This window comes from Panthera pardus, unplaced genomic scaffold (genome assembly GCF_024362965.1).
Source record: "Panthera pardus isolate Hobbes unplaced genomic scaffold, ASM2436296v1 HiC_scaffold_22, whole genome shotgun sequence".
NCBI classification, from domain to species: Eukaryota; Metazoa; Chordata; class Mammalia; order Carnivora; family Felidae; genus Panthera; species Panthera pardus.
In genome coordinates, this window is record NW_026526788.1 from 10,481,264 (window position 1) to 10,497,550 (window position 16,287).

The window sequence follows — 16,287 nt, forward strand, 5'->3', positions numbered from 1 at the left end:
CGTCTCCATCTATCCTCCAAATACCTCTAAGGATCAACATACGGAGAGCAAATAAAATGACCAATCGACAACCCGTGACTTCAGCATAACTGGGAAATACAAAATACTACTGACTTCAAACCACCACTGAGGAAATAAACATTTAATACAGAAGAAACTGATAAAAGAGCTCACATCTATAGAAAGAGCTTGAGCCCGTGGCAACTACACGTAGAGGAAGAGACAGAGAACTTAGAGATAATTAAAGTCCTTTGTTTTAAATACTTACTTATTTTTGAGAGAGAGACAGGGAAACAGAGTGTGAGCGAGGAAGGGACAGAGAGAGAGGGATACACAGAATCTGAAGCAGGCTCCAGGCTCCAAGCTCGTAGCACAGAGCACGACATGGGGCTCCAACTCACGAACCGTTAAGATCCTGACCTGAGCTGAAGTCAGACGCTCAACGGACTGAACCACCCAGGTGCCCCTAGAACGTATAGATAATTAAATGCAAATAAAATCACTCCCTCAAAGGAGAAGTCCCACCGTGAGACGGAAAATATGGAGCAGACATCTTCGTTCTGACAGATGACAGCTCAGACCACCGAGAACTCCAACACAAGGGACTTGGAGTATTAATGGGAACTATGGAGGCAAGGGCTGATCGGGTGAGGAATTCAATTGTCAAAAGGCCAGAGTGATCTTAGAATATGACTCAAATTGTAAGAACCTGGTTATGAGCTCAGCTGTCCCCCTCCCAAACTCGTATGCTGAAGCCCTAATCCCCCATGTCACTGCATCCGGAGACACAGCCTTTAAGGAGGCTAATTAAGGTTTGAATTACGTCATCAGGGTGTAGCACTTATCGGATAGGAATGACCTCCTGATCAGAAGCCGAAGAGATACCAGCACTTGCCTGCTCTCCCTGTGTGCACAGAAAAAAAGCCATGTGAGGAGAGAGCCACAAGCTGGAGAGAGAGGGCTCACCAGAAGGCACCCTGCAGGCACCTTCATCCTGCCTTACAACCTCCAGATGAGTAAAAAATAAATTTCTGCTACATAGGCCACCCACTCTGTGGTGTTTTGTCAGAGCGGGTCAGGACAACTCATAGGAAGCATGAAGAGAAAAGAGACTTGAATGAAATTTTAATAAACAGCATGGAAAAAAGACATGACAATAGAGCAGAAAAAAGAATGACAATAAAACCAAAGAAAGAAAACTGGATCACAGAGAAAGTTCTGGATAAAGCAGGTGATCTACAAAATAATAAAATACATGTTTTTAATTAAATTTATATGTGTGACTGTAGTCTCTAAAGAGAAAAAAAGAAAACAATGGAATAAATACAGTATTAAAAACCATTATCTAAGAAAATTGCCCAGAAATAAAAAGAGATCTTACCCGCATATTTTAAGGACCACCATGAACTTTCCTTTTCCGTCAGGAAAGCTGACCTGAAACAGTCCTTCCTAAGACATGCTTTAAGGAAACTGTAAACCTTAAAAGTGAAGAAGTCTCCTCTGGACAGAAAGATCAAGTCTCAATAAGCAAACAAACATGTAGATTGGGCAAGAGACTCAGTCACCAATAAACAAAGTGAGGTCAGTGCAGCAACCTTTTCAACAAATAACCAAGTAGAAGTCAAGGGTTGTATATCCAGCCACGTGATCCTTTAAAAGTATCCAGGCTCTGGGAAGAGGTCGATCATATTAGAGATTCAAGAAATCAGGTAATAATGTAATCACGGAACCTTCTAGAAGAGGACAAACTTCAAGCAACCAGTATTTGATAGGAAACACTGGTAGAAAAGCTGAGCAGTGTAGGACTAAGACCAAAAGAAAGTTGAGAACAAGAACATAAGAGTAATATATAAATGTTACATATTCCAGTGAAGCAGAAATAATGCAACTAAAAAGCCTACAGGAAACAGGGAAAAAAAGGAAAAAAGAATAAGGTTAGAGAGAGCCATAGAATAGTCTAAAGAAGGTCACTAAAAGCTGAAACACCAAAAGAAAGGCTAAATAAGGAAATGAGCAACTAAGGCCAGTATAAAATACACTACTGTAAAAGTTAACTACTAGAACAAAAACATCAATATTTACTAATTGGCTGCCTCCAAACAAACAAACAAACAAACGAAAAAAACACACGTTCAAACAAAATGATTCTGTAAAAATGATACACTCATGAAATGTAACAAAATGACAGATATGAGACCAAACAGGAATCACGTTAGTAAATGTGAATGGGCTTAACTCACCAATTAATAAAATGACTTTAAACTGAGTCACAAACAAATCCCAAATCTCTGCTGCAAAGTGGAAACACACTGACAGAAAATGACTCAAAAAGCTAAAAACAAAGGAATGGGCAATATTATTCCAGTAAAAGGGAAACAATAAGGAAACAGATACAATCTAGTTATCAGGAAGGACAAAAAGAAAAGAAAAACAAAACACTTTGCAAGGCTAACACCCACAACTCTGAATGTACAAATAAAAGTGAGGAGTACGGAAAGACCAAACAAAACTCAGAGAAGCAAGGAAAAAAATAAAACACACTGATACAAAAAAGAGTATTTCAAGAAAGATCAGAAAGTACAATGTCAGGGTATAGAAGAGGCAATGACAAACAATCAGGAAGACATGTATTATCACCCATATACAATTTTCTCATATGAAAACTTGTAATACAAAATACACTTACATCTCAAGGATGCACAAAACATTAAAAAAAAAAAAAACTTGATAAAGGTAACACACTCAGGGAACAATGCACTGAAACTAGAACTTAGGAAGAACAAACATCTTCCATCAGGACTTCAAAACCAAACGACTGTCTAGTAAACTGCTCTGTTTCTTTTAAAAAAAATTTTTTTTAATGTTTATTTATTTTTGAGACAATAGGAGACACAGCGTGAGTGAGGTAGGGTCAGAGAGAGAGGGAGACACAGAATCTGAAACAGGCTCCAGGGTCTGAGCTGTCAGCATAGAGCCCAATGCAGGACTCGAACCCACGAACCGTGAGATCATCACCTGAGCTGAAGTCAGACACTTAACCAAATGAGCCACCCAGGCGCCCCTAAACTGCTCTGTTTCTTAAGGAAACACAGACCAAAGCTGAATCGCTACACCAAAAAAACCACTGAAAATATTACTTATGAGTCTATGTGGAATACACGTACCGATCAGAGATTTCATAGCATTACATGTATCAGTGAAAAGGAATGAAAAACAACTGAATCCTTGACCCGCCCCCCCAAAAAAAGTACAAAAAGGCAACAATAATGTAAAAGAAAGAAGCAGAAACCACAAGGAGGGAAATAATAAAGGTAAAAACATTGAAATACAAAAATAAACTGGGGCGCCTGGGTGGCGCAGTCGGTTAAGCGTCCGACTTCAGCCAGGTTACGATCTCGCGGTCCGTGAGTTCGAGCCCCGCGTCAGGCTCTGGGCTGATGGCTCGGAGCCTGGAGCCTGTTTCCGATTCTGTGTCTCCCTCTCTCTCTGCCCCTCCCCCGTTCATGCTCTGTCTCTCTCTGTCCCAAAAATAAATAAAAAACGTTGAAAAAAAAAATTAAAAAAAAAAAAGAAAAAAAAAATAAACTTAAAAATAATACAGAGGAGGGGGGGCCTGAGTGGCTCACTCTGTTTAGCTTCTGACACTTGAAGATCTCACGGTTTAGTTCCTGAATTCGAGCCCTCTGGGCTCTCAGCCCCTTCCCTGCTCATGAGCACGTGCTCTCTTTCTCTCTCTCTCAAAATAAATTAACTTAAAAAATAATAATACAGATAAAACTTTTTATTCATTATTAAGGCCCAGCAGATTTACTAAAGGATGCCTTAGAGTGAGTCATTCCAGGTCAGTTTTCCCAGGCCCCTCATGATCCCTTCTGTTAATAAAACAGAAACAGAAAAACAGTTGTACGAGTGTTAACTCAAAAAGCTGGTCATTTGGGGGGCAACTGGGTGGCGCAGTAGATTAAGCTTCTGACTTCAACTCAGGTCATGATGTCAGGGCTCGGTTCAAGCCCTGGGTCGGGCTCTGTGCTGACAGCTCAGAGCCTGGAGCCGGCCTCAGATTCTGTGTCTCCCTCTCGTTCTGCACCTCCCTGCTCACGCGTGAACTCTATCTCAAAAAGAAACAAACAAAAAGAGAAATTAATTTAAAAAAAAACCTGGTTCTTTGGGGGCTCCTGGCAAACTCAGCTGGTGGCGTGTGCAGCTCTGGAACACAAGAGACATTACACCAGAAGGAACAAGGCAAAGAGACAAAGAAGAGGCATCCCAGGCTGTTGCATTTGTTCCGATCCACCAGAACCATTCACACAAATACACTTATGATAGATGAAGATATTCTAATGATTTCCTCCAACTGTGTTTTCCAGGAGATGATTTCAAAAATGGTGGCATGAAGGGCAGTACCAAAGAGTCGCCTCACACGCTACTCTCTGAAAGGACTCACATTTAACTGGACCAAACTATAGAATGTGTGACTCAGGACAACGTTGGAAACATTGAGCAAAGAGCCAACAATGAGTAGAGGCTAAGGGCAGAATGTGACACCATTAGAGGCAGGGAGGTTAACACAGAGATCAGTGAAAGAGACTGTTAATCAGGGTTCTCCAGAGAAACAGAGCCAGGTACTATATGTACGTGTGAGAGCGACACAGACAAAGGAAGAGGTTTATTAAAGGACCCGGCTTTTGCACTTACGGACGCCAAGAAGTCCCACAGTCTGCTGTCTGAAAGCTGGAGAACCAGGAAAGCCAACTGTATTTCAAAAGGCCTGAGAACTAGGGGAGGTGATGGTGTAACTCCCAGCAAAGATGAAAGGCCTGCCAACTAGAGGGTTGGTGGTGTAAGTCCCAGAGCCTGAAGGCCCCACAACCAGGAGCACTGATTCTGTCCAGAGAGGATGGACGTGCCGGCGCAAAAAGAGAAAGAGAATTTGTCCTTCTTTGCCTTTTGTTCCATTCAGGTCCTCAACGAATTAGAGGATATCTGACCATAATGGTGAGGGTGGATCTCTTTACTCAGTCTACTGAGTCAAATGCTGCTTCCAGAAACACCCCCCAAGACACACTTTGACCAGTCTGGCCATCCCTGAGGCCACTCGAGTTGACACCTAGAATTAATCATCATAGACACACTCAAAGAGCACCCTCTCAACACGACTGCCATTCTACGAACCATGTGCACTGCCCAAGGCAGAGCCCTCTGACAAGAGACATCAGCCAACAGTACACTGCAAGAGGAAAAGACTTCAATCAAATGTTACAATCAAGTCACTTAACAAATACATAAGCAAGCAAAAATAACAAGAAGCCCTATCAGACTCGGTTCAAAATATCTAAAATATGCTTTCGTCCAAAATTACAGGTTCACAAGACAAACGGGAAAATTTCACATACGTGGGGGAAACAATAGGCAACAAACTGTCCTTGAGAGGGTCTGGATACTGGATTTAGCCGACCTCCAAGCAGCTATTATAAACATGTTCAACAGGGAACCACACTGGGGCGCCTGGGTGGCTTAGTCGGTTGAGTGTCCGACTTTGGCTCAGGTCATGATCTCATGGCTCGTGAGTTCGAGCCCCGTAGGGGGCTCTGTGCTGACTTAGAGCCAGGAACCTGCTTCCCATTCTGTCTCTCCCTCTCTGCTCCTCCCCTGCTCATGTTCTGTCTCTCTCTCTCAAAAATATACTAAAAACAAAGTAACCATATTTACAGAAAAAAGGGAGGTAGTGGTGATAGGCAGTAGTGATACCTTCTCACAGAGAAAATATAATAAACAGAGAAAGGAATGAAATGAAAATTCTAAATTTGAAAATTTACAATAACTACAATGAAGCTTATACAAGAAAGAATTAGTAAACTTGTATATATAATACAGTCCAAACACTAGAAATAAGAATGAAGAAAACTGATCAAAGCCTCAAATAAATGAAAGATACCATTATCTGCACCAACATATTCATACTGGGAATATCAAAAGAAAAGAAGAAAGAGTAAGGGGCAGAAAAATTATTCAACATAGTTGTTGTAAAACTTTGCAAACTTAGAGAAAAACAATATGCAAATCCAAGATGATAGATAAACTTCACGAGGGATAAACAGAGATCCACATCAAAATGCATCACAGTAAAAATATTAAAAACTAAAGAGGAAAGAAAATTTCTTAAGTATCAAGAGAATACAATTCATCACATACAAGGGAACTCCAGTATAATGACCACCTGACTTCTCATCAGAGACACAGACCAGGAGGTAGGATGACACAGTCAGTGTGCTGGCAGAAGAAAACAAACAAAACAAAACAAAAAAAAACAACCAAGAAACAAACAAAAAAACCCAAACAGTCAACCAAAATACCAGCACTGCTTTGAAACCTGAAGGTGATGTAAATAAACCCACAGATTCCCAGTCATGACCTCAAATCTATAAGGACTGTAGGAAAAATAACTATTTTAAAAGACAGGATAAAGACGTATTTCTTCTCCTAACCATTTGGCCAAGGCCATGCAACAATCATTATGTATATACCTATACTGTTCAGTCTGTAACCGTAGAAATTAAATATATTTGACAATGAGGCAAAATGAGGCAGAAAAGCAAAGGTAACCTGGGGTAAGGAAATGACCCTGGATGGTAACATGAATCCACAGTAGCAAATGAAATGAAGCAGAAATGGTGAATAAGAAAGTTAATATAACAAACTCCACAAGGAGATACTTGCTATCCTTTCTTCTCTCAGTTTCTTTAAAAGACATCCAATTATATAAAGTAGTAATTCAACAATGTATTGTTGGAATTAAACATATACAGGTCTACTATGTACAAAAGTAACAGCGCAAAGATAGAGTAGAAGAAACAAAATTACATATGAATGACCTTTCTATATTTCACTAGAGATGAGGGAGTATAAATCTGAAGTAGAGTCTGATAGGGTGAATTTCTTAGGTAAATTATAACAACAACCATTACGAAAATAATGAAGTGAAAAGGTCATTGAAAAAATTGAAATCTTATGCTAAACCATATTCACTTAATGAAAACAAAGGCAGTAATATAAAAGAACTACAGGTTCATAAGGCTGTTTAGGGCAGATAAATGTCAAAATGTAATATGGCAGGAGTAAATGCAGCCGTATCAATAACAGAATACTGGGAATGGATTTAGAAATCCAATCAAAAGCAGTAACTGTTAGGTTGCAGAAAATATGTAAATCCAAACAGATGCTGTATACAAGAGACACTCTTAGCTCCAAAGGAACAAACAGGTAGCAAATTTTAAAAGCAGAGAAAGACCTATCACGTACACAGCATCGATAATGCTAGAGAGGCGATACTAATATCTGACAAAATACATTTTTACACAAAATATGCTATTAGAGATAAAGCGGGACATTATATGATCAAAACAGTCCATCTCTTAAGCAGACGTAAATGCGAACAATTATCCGCTGCTAACGATAAGTCTCAAGCAAGTACTGACAGAATTCAAAGCAAAAATACACACATCAACAATAATTAAAGACTTTAAAATTCCACTTTAATTAATGGATAAAACGACTGGTAGAATACAAATAAAAGGGGGAAAAAAGAGATAAAAATAACACTATCAGGTAACCAGACTAACAAGTATATATTAGACACTCCACTCAAGAAGAGCAGATTACACATTCTTCAGAAGTACACATGAAAGGTTCCCAGGAATACATTCTAAAATGTTCTCCCACCAAAATGGAAGGAAATTATAAATCAATCACATGAAGGAATTTTCAAAACTCAAATAGTATATTAAATAACACATCTCTGAATAAAATAGAGGGGAACAATATCCAGGAAACTTAAGAAAATACTTTGAGTAAAAACGAAGACCAAATACACCAAAACTTATGAGACAGAGATCAGTACTTAGAAGACAATTTATCCTGCAATAATATTAAAAGAGAACAATCCCAAATGAATAACCTGCCGTGTATACCTGAGAACAACGGGAGAATAAAAGCAATACAAACCAAAGCAAGGAAGGATGTGAAATGAGAAGAATAAAAATTAATCAACCAGCAAAGAAAAGGAATAGATGACTCTTTTAATATATCAATAAGCCTGACTAAACTGTATTTAGGCTGACATGGAAATAAGAGAGATAAGAGTCAACCTACTGAAGTTATGGGGCACCTGGGTGGGTGGCTTAATCAGTTGAGCATTCAACTCTTGATTTCGGCTCAGATCATGATCTCATGATTCGCGTGACTGAGCCCTGCATTGGGCTCTGTGCTGGCAGCGTGGAGCCTGCTCGGGATTCTCTGTCTACCTTTCGCTCTGCCCCTCACCTGCTCACTCTCATGTGCACTCTCTCAAAAACAAACAAATAAATGTTTCCAAAAAAAATAAATTACTGAAGCTGTGGAATAAAGACAGTACACACGCTAGGGATAGAATGTACTCACATTACAAACCTGGAATGTTTTCTACGCTACAAAAACAAAATGTAAGTGAATGTTTTCAACTAATTTGATAACTTGGTTGAAATACAAAAATTCCTAGAATCGGAAAAAATATAACAACTCAATAAGAAATAAGCTATCTGAAAAAAAGTGTAAGAAGTAAACACACTGCAGTCATTTGAAAACTGCCCATAAAGGAAGCCCAGGTCCAGACGGTTTCACTGGTGAATTTTTAAACTCGTTTAAATAATAATATTAATTATTCAAACACTCCTGCAAACAATAGAAAAGAACACCTCCCACCTAATTATATGAGCCTTATATTACATCGGCACTAAACTCAGACATGATGAGAGAAGACGACTACAGTTCAATGTCTAAAACAACTAAGAGCAACATCTTTGGAATACAGACCCACAGATACTCTGCACAATACTAGCAAATGTTATCGAATAACACATTACGAGGACTGCACACAAAGACCCCGTGAGATTTATCCTACTAACGCAAGGCGGGTTTATCATCCGACGATGGTAAGTGAGCACCAACAGTGCACTCTCCCTCTGATTCACTCGAGCTGGAGGGTATCTTCTCTCCGCGTTCTCCCTCTGCCTCACTCCAGCTCGCCAGGGTCTTCTGGAAAGCAGTGTGTATACTCCTCCACCATACTTGGGCGCCTACTACTAGTGAACACTTTTAGCTTCCCCAGCTCTGGTGGCCAGCATCACTTCTGCTTCCGGTCTCACAGGACTGTACACATTTGCATACTTTAAGAGATACCGTCTGAAGATCTCCCTTCCAATCAGCCTGAATCTAGATGCTGAGTGAGATCCTCCCCTTGGGACAGTGACAGGTCTTGGAACACCCTCAACTACTGAAAGCCACTACAAATAAAAGAGGCTGGTTAGACAACATGAAAATTTGACAGGCAACCAAGAGCTAAGTCAGGGTCGAATGATAAGCTTCATCACCTACACCAGGCCATTCTTCCAATACTTAGGAGAGGTGGCTGTTTTATCTAATGAACACAAACCAACACAGACAATCAAGAAAAATACACAAAGAAATGTGTGTTCAAAACGAAAGAACAAGAAAAAACCTAAGAATAATGTTCTTAATGGAATGGAGACAAGTGATTTACCTAATAAGGAGTTCAAAATAATAGTCATATAGATGCTCATCGAACTCAGGAGAAAACGGATGAACACGGTGAGAACCTCAACATGAAGAAAGTGCAAGAAAGTACCAAAGAGAAAATACAGTAAGACAACTGAAAAATACTAGAGGAATTCAATAGCAGAACAATGAGGCAGAATGAATCAGTAATCTGCAGTCAGACAGTGGAACTCACCCAATGAGAGCAGGGGGAAAAGTGAACGCAGCTTAAGAGACATATGAGACAATATACAGCAGACCAACATTTGCATTATAGAAATCACAAAAGGGGATGAAAAAGAAAGGGGCAGAAAATTCACTGAGAGAAATAATAGCCGAAAACTTCCCCAAATTGGGGGGAAAAAAAGAAATCCATATCCAGGAAGCCCAGAAATTTCCATGTAAGATGAATTCAAAAAACCCACACCAAAAACATTATGAGATGGAGTGCCAAAAATTAAAGACACGGAGAGAATGTTAAAAGTAGCAAAAAATCCACAACTGGTTCCAGAAAAGGGAACTCTCGTAAGATTATCAGATCCTTCAGCAGAAACTTTTCCAGTCAGAAGGCAGTGGCATGGTATATTCAAAGAATGGGAAAAGAAAAACCTTTACTGGACAACAATACACAGCAAAGCTCTCATTTAGAATCACCAACACCGGAAAAGCCTCACAAGAAATGTTAAAGGGACTTCTTTAAGCTGAAACAAAAGAATACAAATTAGTAACACGAAAACATATTAAAGTATAAATCTCACTGGTAAAAACAAATATATAGTGAAATTCAGAATATCCTAATGTTGTGAAGATAGTGGGTTAATCACTTACAAAAGCACTATGAAACATAAAAGACCGAAGTACAAAACAAAAACATTACTTATAATAATTAGTTAAGAGATACAGGAGATTAAAAGTTATGGATTTGACATCAAAACCATAAAACAAGGAGGGGGGAATACAAACACAGAGCTTTAGAATATGTTCAATCATCAGGTGTTGTCAACTTTTGACATTGGCCTTAAATGCCTCGTTAGACCAGATGGGCTTTATAGACATTTACAAACATTTCATCCACAAAGAAAAATTCTCAAGTACACATGAACAATTTTCAACAACTGATCATATATTAAGACAGAAAACAAAACCTAGCAAATTTAAGAAGACCCAAACCCTATCAAGCATCTTTCCTGCATGTAACTAGAAATCAATTACCAGTAAGAAAACTGGAAAATTCAGATATGTGGAGACTACACAACACTCTCCTGAACAACCAATGACTCAATAGAGAAACCAAGGGATATCTTGAGGCAAATGAAAATGGAAATACAATATATCCAAACTTACAGGATACAGCAAAGGCAGTTCTCAGACAGAAATTCATAGTGATAAATACTTACAGTAAGAATACAGAAAATTCTCAAAAAAAACCAAAAAAACCAAAATAAAACCCTAACCTTACATCTCAAGGAACGAGAAAAAGATGAGGTAATGAAACCCAAGTTAGCAGAAGGAAGGAAATAATCATGATCAGAGCAGAAATAAATGAAATATGATCTGAAAAGACAATAGAAAAGATCAATAAAATTAAGAGATGGTTCTTTGAAAAGATAAAATCATCTGAATTTTTACTAGACTCGCCAAAAAAAAGAGGACTCAAATCAGAAAAGAAAACGAAAACATTATAACTCGTACCACAGAAACACAAAGGATTTTAAGAGACTACTATGAACAATTATGTCATAACAAATTTGACACTCTAGATGAGATGCATGAATCTCTAGAAAAATGGTCTACCAAGAGTGAATCACGATGAAATAAAACATCTGAACAGACCAATTAATACTAAGGAAACTGAAATCAGGAAAAAAAGCCTCCCTAAAAATAAAGCCCCCTCCCCACACCCACCAAATAAAGCCCAGGACCAAACACCTTCACTGGTGAATTCCACAAATCACCTAAAATAGAATACGATTCTCAAACTCCACCAAAAAATAGAAGAAGAGGGAACATTTCCTAACTCATTTTACAAGGCCAGCATTACCGTCATACCAAAACCGGAAAATGATGCTACAAGAACAGAAAATTACAGGAAAATATCCCTGATGAACACAGATGCAAAAAACCTCAAGAAAATATTAGGAAACTGAATGCAACAATATAATAAGAGGATGATATACGGTAACAAAGTGGGATTTATTACAGGGATTCAAGGATGGTCCATAATCCACAAATCCATTAGCATGACACACACATTAACAAAATAAAGAATAAAAATCATAAGGTTATCTTTCAACAAAGTGGGGCTAAAGGGAACATACCTCCACATAATAAAGGCCATATATTAAAAAACCACAGCTAACAGCATACTCAATGGTGAAAAACTAAAAGCTTTTTCTCACATCAAGAACAAGACAATAATGTCCATCCATTCTCATTACGTTCATTCAACACAGTAATGGAAGTTAAGTCCTAGCTGCAGCAATCACAGAACAAAAATAAATAACTAAAAGGCATCCAGATTGCTAAAGAAGTGAAACTATCACTATGTGAAGAAGTCATACTATGTATAGAAAACCCTGAAGAGTCCACCAAAAAACTATTAGATCTGATGTATGAGTTAGGTAAAATGGCAGAATAAAAAAAAAATCAATATACAAGAATCTGTTGCATTTCTATACACTAACAAAAAAACAACAGAGGTAAAATTAAGAAAACATTCTTAATAAAAATTAAGAATACATTTCCAATTGCACCAAAAGAATAAATAACTAGGAATAAACTTAACCAAGAATATAAAAGATCTGTATTCTAAAAACTATACAACTCCAATGAAAGAAATGGAAGACAACAAACAACTGGAAAGATATACTATGCTCTTGGATTGGAAGATTAGCATTAAAATGTCCTTACAACCCAAAACAACCTACAGACTTAATACAATCCCTATGAAAAGGGCAAAAGCAATTGTCACACTAGAAGAAATAATACTAAAATTTGCGTGTAGAACCACAAGAGGTTCCCCCTGCCCCCAAAATGTTTATTTATTTTGAGAGAAAGAGGACACATGCATGTGAGCAGGGAAGGGGCAGATAGAGAATCCCAGGCAGGCTCCACACTGTCTGTGCAGAGCCCTATGCAGGGCTCGATCTGACGGACCATGAGATCATGACCTGGGCGAAAATCAAAAGTCAGACACTTAATGGACCGAGCAACCCAGGCACCCCCACAAAAAAATCTTTTTTTTTTTTTAATTTTTTTTTATACGTTTATTTATTTTTGAGACAGAGACAGAGCATGAACGGGGGAGGGGCAGAGAGACAGAGGGAGACACAGAATCAGAGCAGGCTCCAGGCTCCGAGCCATCAGCCCAGAGCCCGACGCGGGGCTCAAACTCACGGACCGCGAGATCGTGACCTGAGCCGAAGTCGGACGCTCAACCGACTGAGCCACCCAGGCGCCCCCCCCCCCCACAAAAAAATCTTGAATAGCCAAAGCAACCTTGAGAAGGAACAACAAAGCAAAAGGTAGCATGCTCACTGATTTCAAACTATACTACAAAGCTATTGTAATCAAAACAATATAGTATTGGCATAAATCCAGACACACAGATCCATGCAACAGAATAGGGAGTTCACAATAAACCACATCTAAGTCAACTAATCTATGACAAAGAAGCCAAAAATACACAATAGGGAAAGGACAGTCACCATTTCAATACACGGTGTTAGGAAACATGGACAGCCACATGCAAAAGAGTGAAATTAAACTGCTATCTTGTACTATATACAAACTCTAACTCAAAATGGACTGAACACTGGAACACAAAACCTGAAACTATGAAAGTCCTCGAAGAAAACAGGCAGTAGGTTACACATCAATCTTGGCAATAAGTTTTTGGATTTGACCCTAAATGCAAAGGCAACAAAAGGAAAAATGAACATACGGAACAGCATCAAACTAAAAAGCTTCTGTACCCCAAAAAAGACCATCAACACAGTCAAAAGACAATCCACTGAATGGGAGAAATTATTTGCAACCATTTATCTGATAAGGAGTTAATATCCAAAACACAACTAATATTACTCAATAAGAAAAATCAAATTTGACTTAAAATGGGCAGAGGATATGAAGAGACTTGTTTCCAAAGAAGACATACAGACGACCAACAGGTACTTGAAAAAGGAACACTATATCATCAGGGAAGCGCAAACCAAAACCACAATGAGATATCACTTCAGGCGAGTAAAATGACTATTATCAAAAAGAAAAGACATAACCACTGTTTACAAGGATGTGAAGAAAAGGAAACCCTTGGGTACTGATCGTGGGAAGGTAAATTGTGAAGCCACCATAGAACACAACATGGTAGTTAGTTCCTCAAAACATTAAAAATACAACTATCATATGATCCAGCAATTCCACTTCTGGGTATTTATCTGAAGAAAATGAAAACACTAACCTGAAAAGACATACACACGTTTGTTCACTGCAGCGTTATATAAATAAATGAAGAATAAACATGTAAATAGTTATATATTAAATTACATAAATTACATATACATTATACATATTTTACATACGTATATATGTGTATATTTACTATACATTTTACAAACATTATATACATGTAGAATATTATTCAACCATAAAAAATAATGAAATCTTGCCATGTGGGGACACCATGGACAGATCCTGAGGGCATTATGCAAAGTGAAACAAGTCAGAAAAAGGAAGACAAATACTGTATGATCTCATTTATATATGGAATTTGAAAATGAAAACTGCAAACAGGGATCTTATAGATACAGGGAACATACTGCTGGTTCCAGAGGTGTGGGTTTGCGGGTAGGTGAAATGGGTACACACACGCGGACACACGGACACACACACACACACACCCACCGACAAATCCTTTTCAACAACTGATGCTGAACCAATTGGATATCTACACGTAAAAATATTAAACCCCTTTCTCACACCATACACAAAAATGAGTAACAGACCTAAATGTAACAACTATTAAGGAAAATATGAGTGAATGTTTTTGTCCTTGGGATAGACACAGCCCTTTTAGATACAATACCAAAACCAATAGTGACAAAAGATAGAACAGATAACCTGTACTTCATGAAACAAAAAACTCTTTTGCTACAGAGCGCACAGCCAAGATACTAAAATGACAACGCCAAAACGGGAGAAAATATTTGTAAACAGTATACCTAATTAGGGACTGGTATACAGAATATGTAAAGAACACTTACAACTCACCAATAAAAAAACAACTACAACTAAAATATTAAGGCAAATGCCTGTTGAATATTAAGCTTGTATCCGGCAACCTTCCTATAAATGACTTCTATGTTGTAGGAGTGTGCCACATTAGGATTCTTAGACAACTGAATCTCTGCAAAAAGAGGAGTTTTATTTCTTCCCTTGTCACGTTTCATATCCGTTTTGTTGCATTACCTAGGATTTCTACTAAGATGTCAAATAAGAGTGGTGAAACCGCATGGCCCTGACTTGCTCCTGATCTTACAGAGAAAGCACCCAGTTTTTTATTATAAGTGATGTTAACAGATTTTTTGGTAGACGTTTTTCATCAACTTGAGGAAATTCTCTATTCCTAGTTTGCTGAATTTTAATCATACATGGATTCTATTAAATGCTGCTTCTGCATCAAAGGATCCTATCAAAGGATTATACAATTTTTCTTTCTGCAGCTTACTGATGGGATGGATTATGTTCATTGATTTTTGAATGTTGAATGAGCTTGCAGGTTTGGAATAAATCCTAATTCGTCATGGTATATAATTCTTTTCCTACACTGTTGGGACTTTATTTGGAGTTCTGCATCTATATTCCTAAGAATTATTTGTAGTTTTTCTTCCAAGAGTGACCATCTGCTTTTGGGATTAAGGAAACAATTCTTTGGCCTTAAAGAAAGAGTGGAAAAGTTCCCTCTAACTACAAATCATCCCTAGGAATTTACAAAAAGGCCACTCGAGATAATAAATAAATTCAGAAAAGCCGTAAGCCACAATATAACCACCCCCAAATCAGGTGAGGCTTCTATGCAACTGCAATCAACAATCTGAAAGGAAATTAATAAAGCAATTTTATGTATAACAGCATCTTTGTCAGCCTACGGTAGATTACGCTGATTGGTTCTGGAATGTTGAACCACTTTTGCATACTCGGAATATATCCCACTCGGTCACGGTGTAGGATTCTTTTTGTACATGGCTAGTTTCTATTTGCTAATACTTTGTTAAGGAATTGTGCTAGTAAATTTATGGGACATATCGATCTATAGATTAATTTTGTTTCCTGGGCTATCATTATATGGTTTTGATATCGGGATAAGAAAAAACTCCATTAGAACTGTTGCCTTCTATTTTTCTAGAAGAGATTGTGTAAAATCAGTGTTAATTCCTCCTTAAATGGTTACATGTTTGATAGACGGTAAAATCATCTGTAGATTTTTTTAATCTATTTTAAATTAAATTTCTTTAATTCAAATTATCTACGTCATCCTCTATGACAATGTATGGACCATTCAAATTGTCCATGTCATCTTGAGTTTGGTAGTTTAGGATTTCTAAAGAATTGATCCATCTCTTCTCGACTGTCAAATTAAGAGCATAACATTTAAAGTATCATCCTGTTAATGAATGCAGAAGTGATAGCCCCGTTTCCTTC

The 16,287-nt window shown here is 38.0% G+C and overlaps 1 protein-coding gene across 1 annotated transcript in view; it reads right to left on the reverse strand.

Annotated features, from left to right (window-relative positions):
- LOC109255371 (zinc finger protein 33B-like) overlaps positions 1-16,287 on the reverse strand; it is a 35,317-nt gene that overhangs the window by 2,887 nt on the left and 16,143 nt on the right.